The sequence below is a fragment of the Cavia porcellus genome, unplaced genomic scaffold (assembly GCF_034190915.1).
Source record: "Cavia porcellus strain 051 isolate PalLab524CR breed Dunkin Hartley unplaced genomic scaffold, mCavPor4.1 scaffold_9, whole genome shotgun sequence".
Lineage (NCBI taxonomy): Eukaryota > Metazoa > Chordata > Mammalia > Rodentia > Caviidae > Cavia > Cavia porcellus.
Genome location: NW_026947492.1, coordinates 50,800,658 through 50,825,022, shown reverse-complemented (window position 1 = coordinate 50,825,022; position 24,365 = coordinate 50,800,658). Strand labels below are relative to the sequence as shown.

The 24,365-nt window shown below is 38.6% G+C and overlaps 1 protein-coding gene and 1 long non-coding RNA gene across 3 annotated transcripts in view; one reads left to right on the top strand and one right to left on the bottom strand.

Annotated features, from left to right (window-relative positions):
- The window catches only part of Rab30 (RAB30, member RAS oncogene family), a 91,039-nt gene extending 81,740 nt beyond the window's left edge, over positions 1-9,299 (bottom strand). Inside the window, exon 1 of the mRNA XM_003468522.5 lies at positions 9,086-9,299. The gene's annotated coding sequence lies outside the window, so the exon portion shown is untranslated. The remainder of the gene's footprint in view (positions 1-9,085) is intronic.
- A 5-nt stretch (positions 9,300-9,304) lies between these two features.
- LOC106027389 (uncharacterized) lies at positions 9,305-14,377 on the top strand. 2 transcript variants are annotated; one of them, XR_010049815.1, is made up of 2 exons: positions 9,305-9,563; positions 10,355-14,377. It is a non-coding gene; the product is annotated as an uncharacterized LOC106027389 (long non-coding RNA). The 2 variants fall into 2 exon arrangements; XR_002790873.2 differs by having other exon boundaries at positions 9,305-9,648.
- Positions 14,378-24,365: the final 9,988 nt, after the last annotated feature.

The following is a 24,365-nucleotide window of genomic DNA, read 5'->3' as shown; positions in this document are numbered from 1 at the left end:
ATTTGATCTCTAGTACTACAGAAAATAATAATAATAATAATTATGTAAACTAGTCCCCGTACTTAGGAGTTTGAGGCAGGAAGATCAATTGAGGACAGGAATTTAAGCTAGTCTGGGCAATATAATGGGGCTTAGTCTCAAAATAAATAAATAAAGGTCAGAAAAAAACCGGGACATAGTTCAGCAACACCTGCTTGGCAAGCACAAGCTCCTGAGTTCAATTTCTGATACACACACACACAAAAATTAAAACAGAGCTGGGGATTTAGCTCAGTACATAAGCACCTGCCTGGCAAGTGCAAGGTCACGAGTTCGATCCCCAGTACCCCCCCCCCAAAAAAAATCAAGACATATAAACTATCACCTGGGACCCAGGTGATGCTATGACAATACCCATTTCAGCTTCAACTAATTCAGAAGATCTACAGAAAACTCCTTTATCTGAGGGTAATGTGAAAAGAAATGCCACCAGCCAGGCCTGCCACTGGGAACCTTATGGTTTCAGCAAGAAGAGAGGTAACAACAGAAAACATCTGTAGAAGCAGAATAGTTTTGGTTCCTGAAAACCTACCTCAGGCCTACACCCGCATTTTTCTATTTCTTTTTTTTTTTTTCTTTTCTCAGCTAAGTAACTTCAAAAAACAGGTTACTTCACCTTACTGAGGACTGTTTCCTTATTTACATGTAAGAAAAAAAATGAACTAAATATCTACTACCTAGAATTGAGAGAAAATACAGTATAAACATACACTTTTGTAGAGCATCTTCTATAGAAGATCCTCAATGAATAAACACTGTACTGGTCTCCTGGAATGAAAATGGGGAAGCAGGAAAGCCCCTAGAGAGTTTGTTATGTTTATATCTAGATGTCTGCCCAAAGCCTCATGCACTCATAGTTGGGGCTTTCAGGAGGTGATCAGATTACTGTGGTGTGATACTCCACAGTGGATTTGTCCACTGATGAGTTTATAGCTAAATTCAATGTTGTGAAGTGGAGCCTGCTCAGAGGAGGTGGGTCACTAGGAGGGAGGAGTGGCCAGAAGGGTCTATCGTCTTCCTCCTCCATCCATCTGTCCCTCTTCTTCCTGCCCACCCAGTCCTGAGCCTATACTCCACCATCCATCCTGCCTTGGAGCCAGCCCAGGGTAGACCAAAACCTCTACAAATTGTGAGTCAAAATAAACCTTTCCCCTTACAGTTCTGGGTCTTGGCAATAAGAAAATAATTAAGACAGGGCTCCTCTTCTGTTTCCTATCAGAACACCCAGCACAGAGCCTTGTACAGTATTTAGCCTATGTACATATGTACTAACGAAATAACAGTAAGACAGTATGAGAGAGAATTCTCTTTTCTTTAAACAAGGTCTTCTTAGTTCAGGTTGACCTTGAACTGAGTATACAGCCCAGGCTGGTCTCAAACTTGCAGTGACCCTCCTACCTCAGCCTCCCAAATACTAGGATGACAGGTGTGCGTGATACTCCTTGAAGAAAAAAAAAAAAGGCTGTTAGCAAATGGCACTGGAATAAAGGAAAGATCAGTATGTACAGGTCACTCGGAGATAGCATCACTAACAACAGAACATTTATGTGCACTAAAATTCATTAATGCTACTTTATATACGTTAACTCATTTGAATCTCACAAAAACTGCATTTTGTAGATTAAAATTAAGGCTTAATAATGTAAGTTGCCTATGTAGTAAACAAGTACAAAATTTTCTTTTGCTTCATCCAGCCCCAATGGTTAACAAGGTGACAGTAATGAAAGGCCCAAGATCCTCCCAATTTCTCCCTTGGCACCTCCATTAGGACACGTGAATCGCTAACAGCCACTATGAACTTGTGCCTGCTTTTCTACAGAAAAATGTCAAAAATCTGTCCTACGCTTGTTTCTACTGAAATTCAATTTGATTTTCTTTTTAAAAAGAGCTGTGGAACTTAGATGTAGAGGAAGTGAGTAGAAGAGGTTATTCACATCTCAAGCTTGATGACATCCACACTTTAATGAAGTTAACCATAAAGTTTTTCTTCAAAATTTTCTGGGGAAACTCCTGGCTACTTCACTGTTTCAGTTTATTTTTCAAACAGCATGCTGTGTGCAAGCAAGAAAAATGTATTTTATTTCTCTCTTCCTGAAGTTTCCAAGTTATCAACCTTTAATACAGCTTCACAAATAATGGACAGAAACTGTGCTTCCATTTTTCCCCATGTTCTATCTCTCTGTCACAACCTTTGTTCCCTTAGTTAAAAGCACAGCCCAAGTGGCTAATGGTTCTGGCAATGATAGCTGCAAACAGCACTCACAAACACTACTGATAAGAATTTAAATCAGGAAGCAATTAAAGGGAAACTCTGTGCCCTTTGACTCAGCATGTACATGCCTAGAAAAGAAATATTTGCACGAGCTCCCAGTGAAACGATACACACTCAGAGGTTCACTGAAGCTCTACTTCCAACCACCATTAAAACGGGTAAGTTACAAAAAAAAAGAAAGAAACAAAAAGGGGGAGGTGGTTTAGCTCAGCAGCGTTAAGTGCCTGCTTGACAAATGCGAGGTCGTGAGTTCAATCCCCGCACTAAAAAAAAAAAAAGAAAGAAAGAAAGAAAAAGAAAACCGGTAAGTTAAAGCAACATGCAAATGCCCAAAATACAAAAGTGAAAGAGAATGAGCGAGATCATAGGTATTATAATATTATTACTATGTGTATGAGGAAATTTACTGAATAATACAAATCAAAATCTGACAGCTGAATACCTTTATAGGGTAGAATTAAAGAAGATATTCCCTAGGTAGCTCATTGTGTATTTCTGCAATAAATTTTGATTAATCCTATATAATTTCTAGAATCAAAAACAAATTTAAGATATACACACACACACACATTCTCCTATCCTTTCCTTTTTCACTTTAGAAATAGCTAATCCACTTCCATTACTACTTCTAATAATATCAAGGTTAGAATGGCAGCTGTGGACATTTGTACTTTCATAGAATGACAAGATCTTGCTTAGAAAGGATAAGGGACATATACTATCCTACTCAATAGGCTGATTAAATACTTGCTGTGACCAAGAAAATCATTAATGTGTGAAGCAGTCCTTGATACCTTCTGGTTTTGCTGTGAAAGTCCTAAAACAACACTCAGAAACAGTAACTGATATACCCAACCTCTACATGTCAGGCTAAAAGGATAAAATTGTTATCAGGTCCAGAAAAACTAATATTGTTACCAATTACCTAATGTGTAGCTCCCATTTAAATTTCCCCAGATGTTTCCAAATCTTCTTTATAAGCTTTTTTTAATATCTAAGATCAAATGAAGAATTAAATGTTGCATGTGGCTTGTTGTTGTTGTTTGAGACAGGGTTTCAGGCTGGCCTTGAACTCACAGTGATCCTCCTGCCTCAGCCTCCCTTGTGCTGGGAATGCTGGGATTACAGGTGTGCACCACCATGCCTGGCTTGCATTTGGTTATCTTATCTCTTTTAGCCTCCTTTAATGTAGATCAGTCACCATATATTCTGTTTTATGTTGTTGATGACATTGGCATTTCAAAGCTGTTTTGTGGTGTGGCCCACAATCTATATTTGTCTGATAACCTCCTCATAATTAGATGTAAATTAAAATTTCTGGCAAAGAAAAAAACTGACATGGATTTTACGCACTTCCCATTGCATCAGGTTACCTCATTACGCTATAATCTTTTTCCTCATTTTGTCACTATGAGTACTAAACAAGCACCCCACGACAATAAAATGTTAAAAATGACCAGGGGCTGGGGATTTAGCTCAGGGGCATAAGCATCTGCCTTGCAAGCAGGCAGTCGTGAGTTCGATCCCTGGTACCGATAAAAAGGAAAAAGACACACACACAAAAAAAGACCAATAAATGTAACATCAAAAGCAGCTACCATGAGCACTAACTAGACTCAGAAGAGTGCCAGATTCTTAACACATATTCTCATGTAATTCTCATAATAATTTTACAAACAGAGGTTCGAAAAAGTCAAGTAATTTGTCCTAGGACACACATGTAGTGATTGAAAAACACATGGATACACATGTGAACTCCAGCACACAAACATACACGTACATTTTAACATGATCTCATAGGTCCAGAGTCTTCCTGAGGACATTCCAGGGAGCAGTTATGAACTTATATGTTAAATTTTGAGTAAACCTATCTAGTTTTCAAGGGTTAGGTTCTTAAGAAGAAACTGAAAACAAATTATCTGTGGTTCATAGAAAATTTCTCTATACTTGGAAATGTTCATGTTTGGAGATGAGCCACATTTCTAAAACAATCAAGAAATTACAGTAATAGTTACCTATATTATTACAATACTAAAATTTTGGGGGGTTTTTGTGTTTGTTTATTTAGTTTGGTTTTTGAGACAGGGTCTTGCTATACTGTTTAAGCTAGCCTTGAACTCTATCTAGCGTACATAGCCCAGGCTAATCTTGAACTCATGGCGATTCTTAGTGAAAAATTCTTTTCATAAAGTTAAATACATTTTTATGTGATAAATGTAAGAGATTTTGAAAAAAATTTTCTTTACTGTAGAAAAATTATTGTCAACAACTTATCAATTTTATTTTTACTTGTGTGTGATTTCACTTACTTACAAAATTCAAAAGTCTGATTGATTTAAGAAAATGCTAGGCAATTAGAAAGATTTTTAAGGCCTGGGGACGTAGCTGAGTGGTAGCCTGCTTGCCTAACATCCATAAGGCCCCTCAGTTCAATCCCTAGTACCACACACACACAAACACTGAGAAAACAACTATAATCGGGGCTGGGGATTTAGCTCAGCGGCATAAGCACCTGCCTTGCAAGCAGGCAGTCGTGAATTCGATCCCTGGTACCAATAAAAAAGGGGAAAAAAAAAACTATAATCAAGGAACTTAAGCCCCAAAAGAAACCAGAACTGAAATATTTCTGAATTTCCCTAACGTCATTCACAGAACATCTCAAAGTCTGCAGATCTCAGGAATAGATCTGTTGAGAGCATTTTACATTTGACATTTGCATTATTGCTAGTTGCCTCCTTCCAATGTGTGGATACTTTGAATAGGCCTCTGGAGACCTAGGTTAGTTCACAGACATTAAGAGTCCCGATTTTGTTTGAGGCAATCTATTAGGTTCCTTGGAGTACACTCTGGACAGCTTCCTATCTGGGGTCAAAGGTTGCCTGCTACTTTGTGAATATCCCCACTCCCCAAGTAAGAACGCCTCCCATGGGCCCTCCATACACTTCTAGCATTGCCTTTATACCTCTTTTGTGCTACTGTGATGGTCTATATTTATCTCCCTCCTTCAGCAAATTCCTCCAAAGCAAACACTATCTTATTCAAAAATAGTGTATTCCTATCACTTGCACATATAGCTTGGGATCAGTATAACTTAGTGAAATAAATATGTTTTACAAATGAAGAATCTGAAGCTCAAAAAAAGAATGTGATATCCACTATTACACAGTTAATAAATATGTGGTATTAGTGTTAGCCTAATCTGAAGCTCTCTTTTACAATGCTATACAGATATAAAAAAACAAAAGAAGGATCTTAGATGTTTCCCAGGGACCTCAAATTCAACACGACCAAACCCCGTAATTTTTGTTGTTGTTTTGAGACAGTCTATTAAGTTTCCCAAGCTGACTTACCTTGTACCTGTGATCTTTCTGACTCAGCTTTCCCAGGAGCTGGAAACATAGCATGTACCACCGCACCCAGCTAAGTTACTGCTTGAACAACTTAATTCAGTACTCCTTTTCTTTGTAAAAGTCATCCTGATTATTCAAGAAAATCTCAAGGTATACTTGACTCTCTTTTCTCTCTATCCCTATATCTACGTAATCAATATACCTTGTCAATTTTAATTTCTAAGCTGAGCTCTCTAATATTTCCCTTCACACCCTCTGCTATCACTTCAGATCCAAGAACTATCCATCATTCATATAAACTACAAAAATTCTCCACATATTCACCAAATCCAAACTTTCCTCTAATCTCTCCATCTAAGAGCCAGGGAGATGTTTTCAGTATCACTCCACATGCCATTCATCTAACTAACTAAAACCCTTCCTAGGCATCTAGGGTTCACCTGTTGCTCAGAAAACTGCCAGGTCTCCAGCTCCTTCCTGTTTGCAGCCTCATTCTTCATTCTGACCTCTGTTACTTTGCTCACCACTCTTCCCTTTCTGCCAACTGAGACTTCTATCCATCCTATAGTACATCCCCCTTTGGAAGAAACATTTATCACACTTGAAGTTGTTTGATGACTATTTCCCTTGTTGAGGGCAGGGAAGTATTTCCTTTCCTCAATGTATCCACAGTGATTAGCCAAAACAGCTGCTCAGTTAAGGCTTGTCAGAATCACTGGTGTCAGATCATAGAGAGTTATAATATCAGATCAAGTAAATCAAGGATCAAGGATCATTACCCCTTTGCCAAAATATAAGCTGAGGTACAAAGGAACAATCAAGGTCACAGGAGAACACAGACAGCCAAATCTAATCATCCATTTAGCTCATTTCTCCTACGTAACACACTAAAAAAAACTTAGGTGTGAGGGAGTATTTGAGAAGAAGAAAATTACAAAAGAGAAGGTGGAGAAGATATCTTGGCAGACAGCCTATGCATCTGCCTCTCACATAAGTTGCCTTCAGATGGACAGACGATACATACACCATGCATAAAAAAACAATACTGCTAATGCAAACAACAACATACAATCACCACCACACACTTCTTCCTTGGAAAGGAGTTTAAAACAAACTTCTTTCCTCCACAAAAGAGAAGAAACAATAGAAAAAAAGATATTACCTACCTAAATACCTTCAAAAAAAACATATAGGCAATTTGACCACCTGGATTTCGCCCTGGATTTCCCAATGAGGAATAGCAAGAAGGTGAGAAAACAGCCCTCCCATCACTCCCTGGAACAGGGTTTTTTTGTTTTGTTTTGTTTTGTTTTGTTTTGTTTTTTTAATGTATTAAGTGAGGCAGAAAAATTTTGAAGAATATTTATTTCTTGGGAATTATGAGAACATTTCATGTAAGGCACTAAAGAATCTTGCTAACCCACTGGCAGCTCTTCACGGGTACCAGTGAAAGGAAGTTGCAAGAGCTCAAATGCAACATTTCACCGTGAGCATGTTGGTGCGGGGTGCAGATTGTGTCTGTCACAGACTCTCACACCCAGGGTCAGGCTCTCTGCAGCCCCTCCTGCCAAGGACAGACGGCAAGAAAAACAGAAGCCAGGGCCTCCTCAGAAAGAACCCTGAATAAATATCTACACAGTCTACATCCACCCTGAGTGAAGGAGAGTAGAGCTAGGGAAGATGTTCAGAACTTGGGAGGTGACTTCCAGAAAGAAATGCAATATGCCAATGATAGAGGAAGATTCTGAAACAGAAAAAAAATGTGAACTTTAAACGGAGAGACAGGAAAAAACAGAGTTTCAAGAGACATGGGGTGGGGTGAGGAAAGTACCAGAGAAAAGGGTGGGGTATGCAGAACAGCAGACTAAGCAATAGAGAGATGGAAGAGGCGATGGCAGACTATTGGTCTTATTCCCAAATCCAAAAGCTGTTCGTGGCATCCCAATAAATCACTGTACTACAAAAGCCATACAATGGACTTCCTCTGCATTCAGCAGCAAGCAGCATTTAACAAAGTATCACCCAGCTGCAACTTCGGAGACCTAAGGGTCTGAATTTACAATGAATGAAATTGTCAAAGCAGCTAATGATGGGCCAGTAACGATTTCACCCAGTGCCTCCACTGGGCTGTGAAAAGATTTATCAGTTTAGAGTTCAGCAAATACTCTAACATTTCTCCTTCTTTTGACATTCCAAGAGGGGGTGTGGTTGACCCCAGGTCCATTTGTTTCCAAGGTTGTAGATCTCTGGGCTGAAACTGGCCCCATCTGTTCTGGAGCCAGCCAGCTGTTTATCTCAAAGTAACATGTTTATTGCACTAATTGTTCCTGTAACTCTTAAAAGTAAAGGAGAGCCAACATCATAGAAGAATGCTTTCTGGCCTATTAATGTGTCATTTTATTTAGAAACAAACAAAAAACGAGTACAACTCTATTATGCTGCTTGGTTTCTCTGGTCCGGATTACTCTTCCTTGGATATAATTTAAGCAATGGCAAATGAAGGTTGATAGCACTTCTAACTTCCCCTTCCCTTAATGTGTTAAAATGAAGATGGGTTTCCCTAATCGATCCAGTCTGCAAACCGTTATTTTTGAGTAGCGACTGTGTCTCAGGAAACTACTGCTCATTATAGTGCCACTGTCAGTAGCAAGGAGCCTATTACAGTGTAATTTAAAACACTCACATGAGGACAAATCTGTCAGCTCCACTTCCAAATAATCCTGAACCCTGCAGTCAGGAGAACGGAAAACACTTACAAAAGCTGCTTCCAGCAGCCTAAGAGAACCTTCCCCAGACACGTGAGATGTTTCTGACTGTCACGGAGTGCACCATTAAAGGACACTGTCACCTCAAATCAACAGAAAAGGCCAACGACATATATTCAAAGAAAATAAAGCCCCACGCAACTTAAACTAATAAGAAGCATGTTCATGATGAAAATGAATAGTGTGTGCTCATCCCAGCCACACAGAAATGTTAGAAAGTAGCGCGACCACATTAAATCACTGTCTCCGTTTCTTTCCATGCATCACCCCTTTCCACTCCAACCTCAGCACTCCGGCCCGGGGTGTCAGAACTGCAGTTTCCCACCTCTGCCCTCTTCCGATTTTCCAAGTGCACTTCCCAACGTCCTTCACAGCCCAGCCCCCTCTCCCAGTCTCAGAAAGGTTGCGGGGAGTTGAGTACCAAGGAATTGGCAGGCACCCTTCTGGCGGGAGGACGAGGGGCGGGGGTAGGGTTTGGGTTGCTGGAGTTGGTTCTTTGCAGTGACCCAAATTGCATGGAGCTTTTCCCATAGCAGCGCCTGGGAGAACATCCCAAATCCCTCCACCTCACCCCACGCCCCCGGCCCATCTTCCCAAAAGAAAGCCTTCAAAACTAAGCGGGAGGAATAACTTGGATTTAACAAATCACTTCAACTCACCTGGTTTGGGATTTTTCTCCCCACCCCAGGCATAAACAGAAATGATGTGTGAGTGAGTCACGCACGCAAGGGAAGGGCGGCGACGTCCTATATCCAAGGGCTGGAGTCAGTCACTGCCCTGGTGCTGCTGTTACTCTGAGCTCAGCTGGAGCGAGCGGCAATCGCAAGCCCAGTGGCAGCAGGGGGTGGGTAGATCGTAGCACAATGAATGCAGTGGGGTTTTTGCAATGACATCATCTCTCTGTCCGAGCAGCCCCAATAGCCATGCTCGGATGCGGTGCGTTCTGGGAATTGTAGTCTTCTGGGGCCCAGACGGGACGCCAAGGCTATTGCTGGAACTACAATACCCAAGATGCGCTGAGGTCGGACGCGCCCAGAGAGGAGGAGCAGAGAAGATTGGCCGCCATGTTAGGAGCGCCTGGGCGGCTTAGCGAAGCTGGTGGATGTGTTAGAAACGCAGGAGTGGAAAAGTCGTGCGGTAGGGATGATGAGGTGGAGGACCCACGGACTGGAGGGTCTTCGGGATCGACCTGAGAGCGGGGCGGAGGGCTCCTGTTGGGCAGGTCTGATAAGACGTGGCGTGTGGCGACCGTGTGAGCCTCGGCCTCACGGTTCTTCAGGGCTTACACTGGGCCTCTTTGCTCCATTTTCTAACTGAGGAATTTCCGGAGACTTTTTACGTCTGGACGCGGAGGAGTAGGATAGTCGGAGGCGTCGGTATCTGGAGGTGCAGGGACCCCGGGCGGCTGTGCTCGCGCCTGGAGGCGGTGTAGCCCGCGTTCACCCACTGGGCTAACTCTCGTAGTCTCCTTCGTTTCCCAGCTCATGTACCCTCTTCTCCCTGTTTTGAACCTTCAGTGATTTTTTTTCATATAGAAATCGCTGTTGAAAGGTAGAAGAGCTGGGAAGGGAGAGACATAGAGGGGCCTCCAGGAGTCATACAGTCAGTGACCTCCTTTAAAATGACCTGTCACCAAGCAGCAAAGGCAGGGAAATAATGAAAGGGGATATTATTGATGATTGGCTTGCTGAAGACTGGCGATCTGTTGCTAAGTATCGCTGGTTCTTAGGTAAACCTAGACTGCTGAAATACTGCAGAGACGCCAAGTTCATTTGCACAGATTACCAGTTTTATCTTTTTAGTGTTTGATTTGTGATACTTCATATGTATGATTGCTTCAAGATTTAAGTTGCTTGTTCAGTATTTTAAATGAACTATATTTTTCTTCACTCGTGTCACTAAAACAATGCTGTGTGTTTCTTTTCCAGAATCTGTCTGCCGTGTGGAAAGATGAGAAATTTCATTTCCTCTTGAAAGTATCAAAGGGGTTAAAAGTTCTGATGATGCGTGCTTTTGTACTTTTTTTCTTCCCTCCCGTTTTGCACTTTATTCTCAAAACAAAATTAATAGATGTGTTTAAGTCAGTGAAAGTATGTACTAAACCTATTAGTTGGTAATAAAACTTCTGATTAGTAAGCCCTCCTATCAAAGAACAGTAGGCAGACTGGTTAAAACTAACCAACACACAGTAGTGTCAATCTCAAATGTATAGCATGAGATGATTATAGTTTTTCAGAGACTAAATTTGTCACGTTTCTAGGAACAAGGTACAAGATTAATGGTTTGGTTTCATTCCTAAGCAATGGTAATGATTGATGGTAAGTATTGGAAAAGGAACATAATATTGGCTGTTCTTTCTGACCTGAAAAATAATGAATTTTAATCATTTTTTAAGAGTAAGCTGTCACTTCACTTTGAGTTACTGTGGAAGACCAATTTGTGGGGGAAAAAAAGTAACATTGCTTGGACATCCTGTGTGGAAAACAATAGACCTGTATAATACAATGATTTCTGTAAATTGTCATGTATTTAAGTAGTTTGAAGTTTTTCTAGCCTTTATGTGCCACAGATAGCTAACCAAAAATACAGGAAACAAATATATTTAATATATTTTGAAAGAATCTACAACTTCTTAACTTTTTAGGAAAAAGTTATACCCTCTTTAGAAATGTGATTTGCAAGTTAATATTTGTTGGCACTAGCTTGTGAAAGAATAGGTTGTGCCCTAGAGAAAAAACAGTGAATTTGGGAAAATATTTTAAATGTAGAATTAGGTATGCCTTACATAACGCAGACTACATGTTTTTCAATCACAAAAGATGAGTCATTGATTTATAACTTTAGGGCATTGTAATGTAAATTTTAGGTAGTTCATAAGAATATTAGGTCGATCGTTTTGTTTTGAGACTGTATTTCAGGCTGGCCTTGAACTCAGTATATAGCCCAGGGTGGACTCAAACTCCTCATCCTACCTCAATCTGCTGAGTGCTAGGATTAGAGGCATACGCTGCCATGCCAGCCTGGGTCAGTTAAATTTACCAAGGCATTTTTCCAACAAATACATGTTGGGATCACTTAGAAAAACTTCTACAAATACGTAATTGGTGTCTGTCCTTCCCAGTGAATTGCCAAGTCAACCAACTACTGTGGATTTTTAAAACTAGGTGAGTATGGAGGGTTGGGTGAAATAGTATTTATCTTCATCCTCTATTTGTATTTTTGTTCCCTGCATAGCAAGTAATAGCAAGTCTTGCAAAAATTTTAGATTTATTGCTTATTTTACCCATGAATGAATCCTGAAAATCTACACATAAGAATTTTCCTCATAATCTACTTACATAGTGGCATTGTGGAGTAGGAACATTTAAGGATTTGAAGAAAGTATCAGTGTTAACCTCAGCCATCACAATATTCTGATTTACCTGGGTGTTTCAAGGGTGAGAGTTTATCCTAATATCAAGAAAGTAAGGATGAGAGAGACCTTTTTTTTTTTTTTTTTTTTTTTTTAAACCGGTACCAGGGATCAAACTCATGACTACGTGCTTACAAGGCAGGTGCTTATGCCACCGAGCTAAATCCCCAGCCCCTGAGAGACGCTTTTCTGCTGTAGAGGTAATTGAGCCGGTAATGACTGACAAGTGGCATAAATCTCTTGTTAGTAAAAACACCTTTACCAGTTTGGGGAAGTATAAAAAGCCACATATTTATGTAAAATCTTGCAGTTTTAACTGTGTTGGTCACCCTGTATATATCACATAAACATGCCGAAGGGGCACTCCACAGTCCCAGCTGGTGACCTTATACCAACTCAAGTGTCTGACTGAGGCAGTAATTGATGACACTGTCACCTGCAGTGTTGCACACCTGTACTTGGCCAGCACTTGGGAGATTGAGGCAAGAGGATCATTTGAGTTTGAAGCTAGTCTGAGCTACATAGGGAACTCGAGGCCAGCCTCAGCTACACAATGAGACCCTGTCTCAAAAAAAAAAAAGCCATCTAGAGCTCAAAGCTATCCTAAAATTATGATAGTTATTGAGAAATCTTAAATTGAAGTATCTATGAACAGGCAGCATTTTTAAAATTTTTTCTGAAAATGTCTTCAATAGCAGCTTTTGTTGACTCATCTTAGTTTTTTAGATTACAGATACCTCAGTTAATGAGCTAAATCTTCTCAATGGTCAAACTGGAGAACTGGACAAGGACCAAATCGATTTTCCCCACAAGGTCAACATTGAACCTAATCTTTGAATTTGATGGATTCCCATCCAACTCTATTTGCTACCAAAACCATGGAGAGTTATTATCTTGTATTTTTGATATTTGACTAAATACAGCAGAGTATGTTTTAAACCAAATAGACACTGTAAGTGCTGAAAGCTCTTATAAATCACCTGATCTGTGTTTTACAGATAAGAAAATGGATATTAGAATTAAAAATTGTTACTGATCGGGCCCAGGTGTTTAGCTCAGCAGCATGTGTTTTGCAAACACAAAGTCGCGAGTTCAATCCCTGGCACCAAAAAAAGAAAAAGAAAAAAAAATTAATGATCACACTGCATAGTAGTGGCAAGTGGCATAGCTAAACCTCATGTATGTTCAGTGTCTTAATGTTACCAGTTTTTTCTCTATTTAAACTTTAGATTTTTATTTCCTAATGGTGCCCTAAGATTTTAATTCCCTATACTGTGTAATTTACATCAGTGTATGTTTATTTTTAATATTGGAGTATCAAGACAGTTAAACTGTAATGCATATGAAACTTTCTTTATATTTTAGGTTTTATTTTTTTGTGACAGGAATCTCACTTTCCCAGCTCAGCCTGGAACACATAGGTTCAAGTAATCCTTACGCCTCAGCCATTATTGGTACTGCAGCTACATACTGCTGTACCCAGTGACTTCACATTCTTTGGCTTACTAAATTTCTTTAGTCTTTACATCAAAGTTGTCTGGCATCCTTTTATACATACCTGCTGAAAAATAAGACCCAAGAGAACAAGTAGTTGATTTTACTACAGCAGCCTCAAGCTTTAGTTGATGGGTCGATCTTTTGAGGACGGAGACCCCCTTGGAGATACTGTGAAGAGACTGATTTTAGTGCTTTGAAAACTATTATCTGGAGCCTGGATTCCAGTAGCTTGAGTTTAAAGTTTGGCTTGTTTTATCACAAAATTTGTAGCATTCTAATCCTCAGTAACAGCCCTCCAGTGGTGTTGGTGAGTATAAAAGATTTAGCAGAGTATTGGAAAACGCTAAGTTTATTGGGAGTTTTAAGTTACTGAAGAGTAGTCCCAGAGCACTTGGGACACAAAAGTCAAGGATTATAATGCAAAGGTATTCTTTCAACCTAGGTCAAATTTGTGTGACAAATTCACATTAAAATACAATTTGATTTCTTTATACTGTGAAGCTACATGGCAACAATTAGGGGGGTGGGTACTGGGGAGTAAACAAAGGGCCTTAGCAATAAGATATACCCGTAAAGACAGTCGTTAAATTTTTCAGGCTGAAGCTGGTGATTTAGCTCTGTGCATAAGTGTCTGCCTAGCAGGCACAAGATGAGTTTGATCCCCAGTACCAAAAAAATTTTGCCAAGCATGGTGGTACACTCCTATAATAAGCACTCGGGCTGAGGCAAGAGGATCATTGAAAGTTTGAGACTGTCCTAGGATATAAAGTGAGCCCAAGGCCAGCCTGAACTGCATGGTAAGACCCTGTCTCGAAAAGAGAAAAAAGAATTTCCAGGCTGGGCTCAAATGGATCTTCCTGCCTTAACCTCTAAAGAGTGCTGGAATTAAAAGTATACACTACCATGCCCAGCCGCAAGTCTTTAGCCAAGATCACACAGGAATGTGGCTAGGTTATTTATTATGTATAGCTTAAGCTCCACAATTATAAAAATCAGGCCCTTAGTGAAAATCACTAACCAGTTCTCTAAAAATTAAGAAAAATACTAGAAGTGTCTAATACACTTTACAAAATTATTTTTTCTAGCCGTTAGTTTTCTTACCAGGCCCAGAGATGGAGGGTGAGAGGATGTGTAGACCCAGAAGTTAGGTTAGAAGTCTAACTAAAGCTCTTAGTTGAAAAAAACCTTTCTAACAAAACAAAAATTACAAAATACATTTTCAGACCTCCACTGAGTTAAATGCTTTCTGTATTTCTATGAGTTGATACGGATGAGCATGACATTTCGATATGCTAATTTGGGCTTTCTATAGGAAAGCTTTTAATTATTATACTTAACATTTTAAGCATTTTTACTTTAAAAATATCAAAGAAAATACACATTTCCTAGTCATGGCTAATGACCTGTTAGACTTGCAGTGGGTTGGCATACTTAAAGCTGGTAGGTTTAATATGCCACTGATGATAAATGTCCCAAGGTCAAAACATAAAATCCAAGTAGTTAAAGGTTAACTAGAAAACTAAGCTACTTCGCCTGTGATTTTCTCTGTTAGCTTGTCATTGTGAAAAAATGCCTGAGATAAAAGAAGGTAAGTCTGGGCTCTTGGTTTTGGATGTTTCAGTACATTGTTGTGGTGCCCAATGTGAGCATCTTTGCAGAAAAAGCATGGTAGAGAAAAGCTCCTCACTTCGTGCCAACTGGGAAACGAGGAAAGCTAGGGAAAACAGACCTTTCTAGGGCATGGCACAGCGGTCTTCCAATTAGGCCCTCCCTCCTGCCATGGTCACTTAACAAAAGTCTGTTCAGTTGTCAACCTGTCAGTAGATTAACCCACTGATTCTGGTGTAGTTATTCCCAAAGCTCCAGCTGTAAACCTGTAGTATTGAGGACCAAACCAACAGGACCTTTGGAGGACATTTCATATTTGAACCATGAAACTTCATTTTTAACAGGGACAGTGGAAAACATTTTGTAAAAGTATTTGCAGATAGGCCAGGTGTGGTGGTGCACAACTGTAATCCCAGCTCTTAGGCTGAGACAGGAAGATTGCTACAAATACAAAGCCAGCCTGTGCTACATAGTGAAACCCTGTCCAAAAAAGATGGGGAAAAATGATTATATATGCAGATGAGCGCAATAAAAATGTTTTGACTATAACCATCCAAGGAGGTTAAAATGTAGAATTGCTGAATTATAAACGATTATGTCAATAGGTACATATTTATAAATACTGGTAGGGAATCTGAGGGTGTTACTTGTATGAACTTGCTATGAGGTTCATCTGAATTATATCTTAAAATGATTTTGTAAGCAGGGCTGCAAGCATACCTCATTTTTAAAGCAGTTAACTTCACATGTGCAAGTCTTTGACATGCAGTCCCCAGCACTAAAACAACTTTAAAGAGCTTTTATGGAAATAAAATTTACCCACTTAAAATACAGAATTTAGTGGATTTTCACAGATCAGCACCTCCCCACAATCAAAATAGGGAAACAATTTGTAAACATAGGATAACAATCGAAGGATTTTGATTTTACCTAGAACTGATAATACAGGAATTATGTATTATAGGTAATACTGACAGTACTTCCATTACTATTGCAATACTGTAAGTTCCATAAAAAGTATATCATGTAAATGGCCTTTATTGGTCATATACTCGCTTGAAATACTGTTGTGTGTCAGTAGTTGAAAATGTATGCTTTTTACACTTGACAACATTGGACAGTCTAAACCCAAGTCTTCATCTCAACTTTGTATATCTTTTTGTTCTGTTTTTCAAGGAAGAAGGGTTTATTTAGCTCACAGTTTGTAGAGGTTTCAGTCCATAATTGCCTGACTCTCAGGCAAGTTGGCACAAGGGCAGAGGGACAACTGTTCATGGCAGCAGAAGACTGCAAAGACGAGGGAGGGGCCCAGCATAAGTGCTTGCCTTGCAAGCGTGCAGTTGTGAGTTTGATTTCTGGTACCCCCCCCCAAAAAAAAAACAGGAGACAATGACTATACCTTTAGTGTTGGATATTAGTTATGTCTTGAATTTCAGACTTAAGACATTTTTCATGTTCATATTTGTGTCCTGAATTGTTTTGTTTTTAACCTCCCCTTGCATTTCTTGCTGTTTTGGGAGCAGCTTATAAGCAGTTTTTCTTACAGTTCACCCTGGTAAGATTATTTTCCCCAGATAAACTAGTAACAGTAAAAAGCTGTTGGGTTTCAGTTATGAGGAGTGAATGAATAGAGATGAGGAAGAAGTAAATAAAGATAACTTTTGGCTATGAAAGAATGTCAGAAGACAAGATTGGAAGATCAGAGAAGCATTAACATTTAAATCCTGCTTAGAAGCTACAATCCCATTCTACCTCAAGGCAGTGTGATCACTTTGCCAAGGGAATCTGAAGACCCTTGAAATTCTTCCCTGGCCTGAAAATCTGCCAGGAAGTGAGGGAAAATCTCATGCTTTTATATCTACATAGTTTTCACTTAATGAAATATTTTCTCAGTTTTCATTTTCCAGTCTTTCATTATTGCCTATTTAACCAAGTTGGCACTTGAAAAATGTGTTCAATTCTTCTGAACATGACAGAAAAAAAAAATGAAATCCATGAGTCTGTCTTTAAGAAGCCAACTTTGGGACCAGAGATTTAGCTCAGTGGCTTAAGTGCCTGCCTGGCAATTACAGGGTCATGAGTTCAATCCCTAGTACCAAAAAAAAAAAAAATAAAATGTCAACTTCGTTCTGTAAAGTTATTTGCTCTTCAGTTTATCATTAATACAAGGCAGACCAAGTAGGAATCTCCACAACCACTATTAAAACAGTTGATGTTGGGTTAAACCAGAAGATTTAGGCTTGAACAGCATTTTTCTCTCTCCAGCCATGCTTATCAATATCAACTGTCTCAGATGTTTACCATTGTATTACATGAGGAATGATTGTGAAACAAGGAGAATGCACAAGCAGAAAAGTGACTGATGGCAGTAAAACTCTTAATAGTGGGTAATCCAGTTGTAATACATTAAATTTTACCTGAACTCAGCCTCATCCCATAATAATGTGCTTTTCTCTTGTGGCAGAATAAATGGAAAGAAATCAGTGAAAAAAGGGAGAATTAAAATATTCAGTATAGTTTTTTTTAATGTATCAAAGACAGCTAGGGTTAGTAAACTTACATAAACTAATTCAGAATGTTCAAATCTTAACACTAGCCTAGTCTGTTCAGATGTGATTTGTTCTCATGAAGTATGCTCCAGAAGAAATAACCTTAGGTATTTCCAAGAAAATGTGACTGCCAGTGAATTTTTCTCTACTGCAAGTTAACATATTTTGAACTATAAGGAACAGTGCAAGGCCTATCTGTTTGGATTCAGAAATTACCCTTAAACCCCAAGGGTATTACCTATTCCTAAAAAATGTGTCCTAGTTACTGTCACATCACCGAGACAACCCAAAACCCACAGCTGAAAGAGATTTTGGGTCACAGTTTATAGAAGGTTAACTTCATGGTCAGCAGGCTCCAAAGCCGGGCTGCATAGCTGAGGAAAAATGGCTCGTGATGTGGTAAGCAGGAACTGTCAAGGGAGGAGGGGGATGCACCTCCATCAACCAAACTTTGCCTCCCGACAGCACATTTAGCTATAAACTAAATGGAGTAATCGGATGAGCATCATGTGTCCATGATCCAATCACTTCCAGCAGCCCCAACTCTAAAGACATGGGGCCTTGGGGGAACGTGCTAGTTATAAACTGATGAAAGAATCCACCAGTCTCTTACCACTTCCAAATGGAATGAGGGAGAAATGAAAACAGGTAACTTGCCATGCCCAGATTGTAAGCAATTTGTTACCCCTTCTTTACTGCTAAATTAATTACTTCAGGAAATTAATTACTAAATAATTGCCATAATACCTACTCAAAAGCACTTTGAGATACACTACATAGTTTAGAGCTTAGATCAAAACTTCATGGTCCCTTGTGGCTTGAGGTAATCCTAAATTTTTAGAGTATCTTTGGTTGTCTGTTCAGTTAAAATACATTTAACACTTTATAGATTCTTGGAAAACAGTTGCTCTGATAACACAGAAACATGTTATTAAAATACTAGGTGCAGTCAAAATAGAACTGCAGATGGATAGTTTCACTTAGGATCATCATGTGATCATGGGAAGTTGGTTTAGTCACAGTAAGTGATTAGGAAATAGATGTACTATATCTTGGGCATATTCATCTTTCTGAGACTTCAATCTTAGAACAAGCCTACTTCATTGGTTTTCCTAATTAAGAAAAATGCTTAATATTCAAAAGCAGTATAGTATAGTGCAGTGATGACAATCCTGTGACAGTGTGCTACAACCAGCTCTTTGTTATCGTTGAAAGCTCTAAAAGGTTTGCCATCACTGGTATTGGGTCTTAGACTTTAGAACCAATCTGCCTGGATTGAATTTACACTTTGGCCAATCACTGCTGACCAGGAGCAAGCCAACTGTATACTTCTGCTTCATTTATTAGATGGAATAAACCTCATTAGGTTGCTTTAAGAAATGAAGCTGTGTCGCATGAGATCACTTTTTGAGGCAAAAATGACTTTCTGCCCAATGATTCACTGCAAATGCATGTATTAAAAATTAAACACTTTTAGCCAGGCATGGGGCACATAGCTGTGATCCAACACTCAGAAGCTGAGGGAGGAGAATTACTAAATTTGAAGCCAGCCTAGGCTACTTAAATTTAAGGTTTACCTCCACTATGTAGACCCTGTCTCAAAAAAAAAAAAAAAAAAACCTTTTTATTATGAAGACTGATTTTTGTTAAACTTTTTAAGATAGTGTCTCCTTGGTTTTAATTGCTTGTCAGGTATCTGGCTTAGTAAAACTTTATATGTAATATAAATACTGTGTATATATAAACTCAGTTAACTGAAGGGCTTTTTTCATCACTGGCACTTCAAAGATTGAGATAAGGAAAATGTCTCAGAAGTATAAATATAACCATTTTCAGGATTTGACCTGCAGGTGCTGAAGTGAGTTCAGGCTGTCTGGCCCACTTGAAGAATGTTAGAGCTATAGGAACCCCAAAGACAGAAGTGGGAAGAAACCACAATCAGGCCTGAGATCTCAATTCTGCTCTGTGTGTTAGAAACGTATCAGCTTAGAAAAACAGATTTTGAGTCTATTTAACAACATCAAATACATAATTTTCTGTCATTTATAGCAGGCTTCCACCTTGGAGTCTTCCAGGATACATGGTTAAGATGTAGACTTTGATAACATGTTTGTTAAAAACAGGATGAGAGTGAGGATGTAGCTCAGTGTTAGAATTCTTGCCTTGCATGCACAAGGCCCTGCGTAGAATCCCCAGCACCACCAAAAAAAAAAAAAAAAAAAAAAAAAAAAAAAAAAAACCTGAGAATATGCAGTTTTAATAAGCTCATCAGGTGATTCTTTCACCTTAATCTCTGATTTTATTTGAAAGCACCAAAGTAAATAACTTGTCAGCCTCAAACCTTCAAAATATATGTACTGTGTTCATGTGTTCCAAAACTACTTAGTACTTTTACACTGTGGTATCACTGAACCTTATTGCCATTCCAAGACATAGATGCAAAACTTAAATGTTTCCATGTACATTCCTCATTCAGTGAAGACTACATGAATGAACATTGTTCATATAGAAAAGTACTGTACATGATAGTTTTTTAGGAAAACTTCTAAATTATATGGTCTGTTCCATGCTTCATTGTGAAGCATTAAAAAATGTTTTTGAATAAGAAGCAGCCTTTATAATACTCTTTAAATATCAGTATATCAATGTTTTTTGTTAAAATATTTTTATTTTAAAGAGATCGCAAAAATCAAGAAGCAAATAAAAACAACAATGACTAACAATAGCTACATAGGTTTTCAAAACAAGATGATAGGAATCCAACAATGGCTGCTACACTACCATCTTCAAAATAGTTGCTCAAGCTAAGCACAGGAACAAAAACAATTGGAGTTTTAAAGCAAGACAAGGAAATCCCCCACAGCTACTATAATTCATATTGTTATCCTCCAAGTAGATTTTCAGACTACCAGCTTTAGGCTGGCAAAGTCAAATAACACAAGAATTAGGAGGTGTTTTTGTTTTTCTTCAGTTGGTATGTCACCCTGACTTCTTCAGAATCAGCCCATTACTTGGGGGGGGGGCGGGGGTGTGTGTGTGTGAAGGGGGAGTGAGTGTTGCTCTTTTTGTCTCCCAACCATCACACTGGACGGCTCACAGGAAGGCCTGGTTTGGCTTCTTGATTCTCTTCCTGTTCCCCATGGCAGCTGCTCTTGGCTCATGGAAAGGTGTAGTTTTATGTCAGTGTTTTGGGAGCACAATTTTGACCAGTTCTAAACGTATTTGATTCTGTAACTATGTACTGAGTAAATATCTAATACGTGGCCTTGGAGGTATAAACAACTATATTTCACCCTTTTAGTGTCATACATTTTTTTCAGTATACTGAAGTCTATTGATCTCTTTAAGAAATATTTAGCCAGGCATAGTGATATACTTTTATTCCCAGCACTTGAGGCTGAGGCAGGAAGATCACCGAAAGTTTAAGGCCAGTCTGAGCAACATAGAACTCTGTCTCAAAAACAAAACAAATTTAAATGCATAAAATACAGTGCATTTGATTACCAAAGGAGCCATTAATACTGACTTTTCAAAAATGTTACTAGATTTTTATATAAGAGTAGATGTGCTTAGCCAGGCGTGGTGGCTCACGCCAGTAATCCCAGCACTCAGGAGGCTGAGGTGGAAGGATCGTTGCAAGTTCAAGACCAACTTGGGCTACAAAGTAAGCTCAAGGCCAGCCTGAACTGCATAGCGAGACCCCTTCTCAAAAAAGACAAAAAAAAAAAAAAAAGTAGATGTGCTTGCTAGGTGTTGTACATGCTGTAAGCCCACCTTGTGAATAAGCTGAGGTAGGAAAATTACAGTTCTAAGGCCAACTTACTAAATCAGTGAAAGCACATCTCAATAAAAAGTGTCAGGGATGTAGTTCAGTGCCTAGCATTTGTGAGACTGGGTTCAATTTCCAGTATCACAAAAGTACATAAATATATGTGCTTTATTAGTTCCTTAACAGGATCCAGCAGTGCTCAACTGTTATTTTTTTTTTCTTTTCTTTTTTTTTTTTTTTTTTTTTTTTTTTTGGTCGTTTTCGTTTTTATCGGTATCAGGGATCAAACTCATGACTGCCTGCTTGGAAAGCAGGCGCTTATGCCGCTGAGCTAAATCCCCAGCTCCTCAACTGTTATTTTCAACATATGACTATGTTGAATAATATTTCAAGTTATCACCAACAATTATGATAAGAACGTTAAGTTTGTGATAATTACTGTTAACACTACTGTGATTTGTTGCCTATATTCAAATTTCATTAGAAATTATTGAAAGTAATAGGTGTAATCTTCCCCCATTGAAGATCATGGACCTTCTGACTTCTGTTTATATAAACCCTAATTTAAGACCGTGGTTAAAATTTTTAATGATATAAAAATTTTGAAGGAGCCAGAGATTTTGCTCAGCAGCATAAGAGCCTGCCTGGCAAGCATGATGTCATGAGTTCGATCCTCACTACCAAAAAAATTTTTTTCAGTGCAGTATCCCAGGTCCAATTAAGATCTCAGCACTGAAAATTTGTGGTGCCTTACAATGTAGAATTTAATTGATAGCATACACCTGTAATCTCAGCAATCAGGAACTGAGGCAGGAGAATCCCTTTGAGTACAAAGCCAGCCTAGCCTACAAAGTGAGTTCTAGACCAGCCTGAATGACATAGTTAAACCCTGTCTCAAAAACAAAAGTTAAAGCACAAATCCACCCAATATCACTCATTGACAAGCAAGAGGAATTGAGGGTTTCACCCATTTGTTCAACATTTAAAGTATACTACACACCCAACTGCTTTCTCTTTGCTTTTTTGTTTGTTTGGTTGGTTTTTTCGTACCAGGGATCAAACTCACAACTTTGCATTTGCCAAGCAGGGGCTTACACCACAGAGCTAAACCCCGGGTCCTCAAACTGCTTTCTTTTAAAGAAATACAAATTTGAGGAACTATTTTCAAGATGATAATATGTAATCTACTAACAGGTGATTTCTTACTGTTGTTTTTTTTGTTTGTTTGTTTTGGTTTTTTTTTGTTTTGTTTTGTTTTTTTGTAGTTCTGTATTACGTGTACCCTTACACCGCTTTGGTTTGTTTTGTGTTTTTCTCTTTTTCCTCTTAAATAAAAAAAAAATAAAGAAATACAAAACACAAAGTAACATCTTTGACCTAAGTACTTCCCTCTTATGTTCACACAAAAGGGAAAATGATCATTTAACCATGACTATATACATTGTCTTTTATGTGCATTCCCCCAAAGTGATGCAACAATCATGAAATTAAAGCCAGATGACAAAGTTCTGTAGCTATTTAAAACACATCTTTAATGTATTTTTATACAATGAAGTACTACTCAGCCATAAAGAAGGATAAACTGGAGACTTTTATAGATAAATGAATGCAACTTGAGGCCATATGCATTAGTAAATTAAAACACATTGTATTGTCTCAGTGTGAGAAGCTGAAACATGTATATGTGCACGTATATGTATATAAAAATAGGATAGTTATACTACTGATTTCTCTGAGTTCACTAAAGAGAAAGATTTGTGCCAGTATTGTTAAGACAATTGAATGCAGATGTCTTGTGTTCTGGGTAAATGATCTGGGGATGACAATGAGCAATGGGTGTACCATTGTTGCCTCCTGATTGGTGTTTTTTGACATTTTATTTTTGTTTTTAATTTTCCTCTTGAAATAAAATGGATTTGGTAAAAAAAAACTTTAAAGCTTTTTAATTTAAAATGCATCATACTTTTAAAAGTTTAAATGTATGTATGTGAAGGTATGCTCAACTATTTCAAAGAAAGAGACGTTATAGTAACTACTGTTAATACCCAGTTGTCTTGTGAAGAAGTGCCGTGTTGCTTACATTGTTCTGTTCTGATCTGCTTTGTTCTGTCCTCTTTTCTCTTAATCTCTTAAAAATAAAATTAAAAAAAAATAAGTTTAAAGGTAGTCTATGCTGCAGTAATTTACTTTATCTTCAGTGTAATCAATGTCTTTCTTTTCTATTGTGCTATGAGGAAAATAGATTTCTGGAGTTTGTATTGATAATTTACAGCCAATAGATTGTTTTAATGCACCTCAAGTCAATAAATACATTTGCACATAACTTGTTTAGAAATAAAGCACTTTAGGCAAAAATAACTGTTTGGACTGAGAGTGCTAATGATAATGAAAAATGATCTTTTTTTTTTTTTTGTATCAGGAATTGAACTCATGCCCTTGTGCTTTCTAGGAAGGCACTTTTTTTCCTCCCGGCAAAAAATGAGTTCTAAGCCCTTTGGATCCACATGGGAAGTACTGGACCAACGTCTGTAAATGAATGCATGACTTAAATTTTTTTTAGTTCTGACTCAGAAACATTTGTTTTAGTTGATCTGTAACTTGAAAAAGTGGAATACTAGAACTTCATTTTATGGATAAAGATATTAGGTGCCTAGAAGCAAAACCTGGCCTGAACTGCAGTTACATGAAGCTGTTTATAGGTTTCACTCATTCTAGCAGGAACTTTGATCCCACAGTACGCTGCCCAGACTCTAGTGGGGACATTCTGTAATAGTATATAAACTTCATTGCCATTCCAAATTCCCAAGACTTCTTTTTGGTTTTTTGAAGCAATTTTACTATGTTGTTCTGACTGGTTGAAATGTACTATGTAGACCAAACTGGCCTTGTCGGGGTCGCTCCCGGCCGGCAGGAAAGACACACAACAAAGTCTGGCGGTGTGCAACCTTGCCTTTATTTGTCTCCGCGTGGGCCCCGCGAGGCCTCCTCTCTGCCACCAGCCCTTTCTCGCCGGTGGACTTTCTCTATCTCTCTCTGTGCTTCCTGTGTGCTGCTTCTCTCTTGTGGCGGGAGAGGCATTTACTTTTATAGGGTAACAGTGGCCA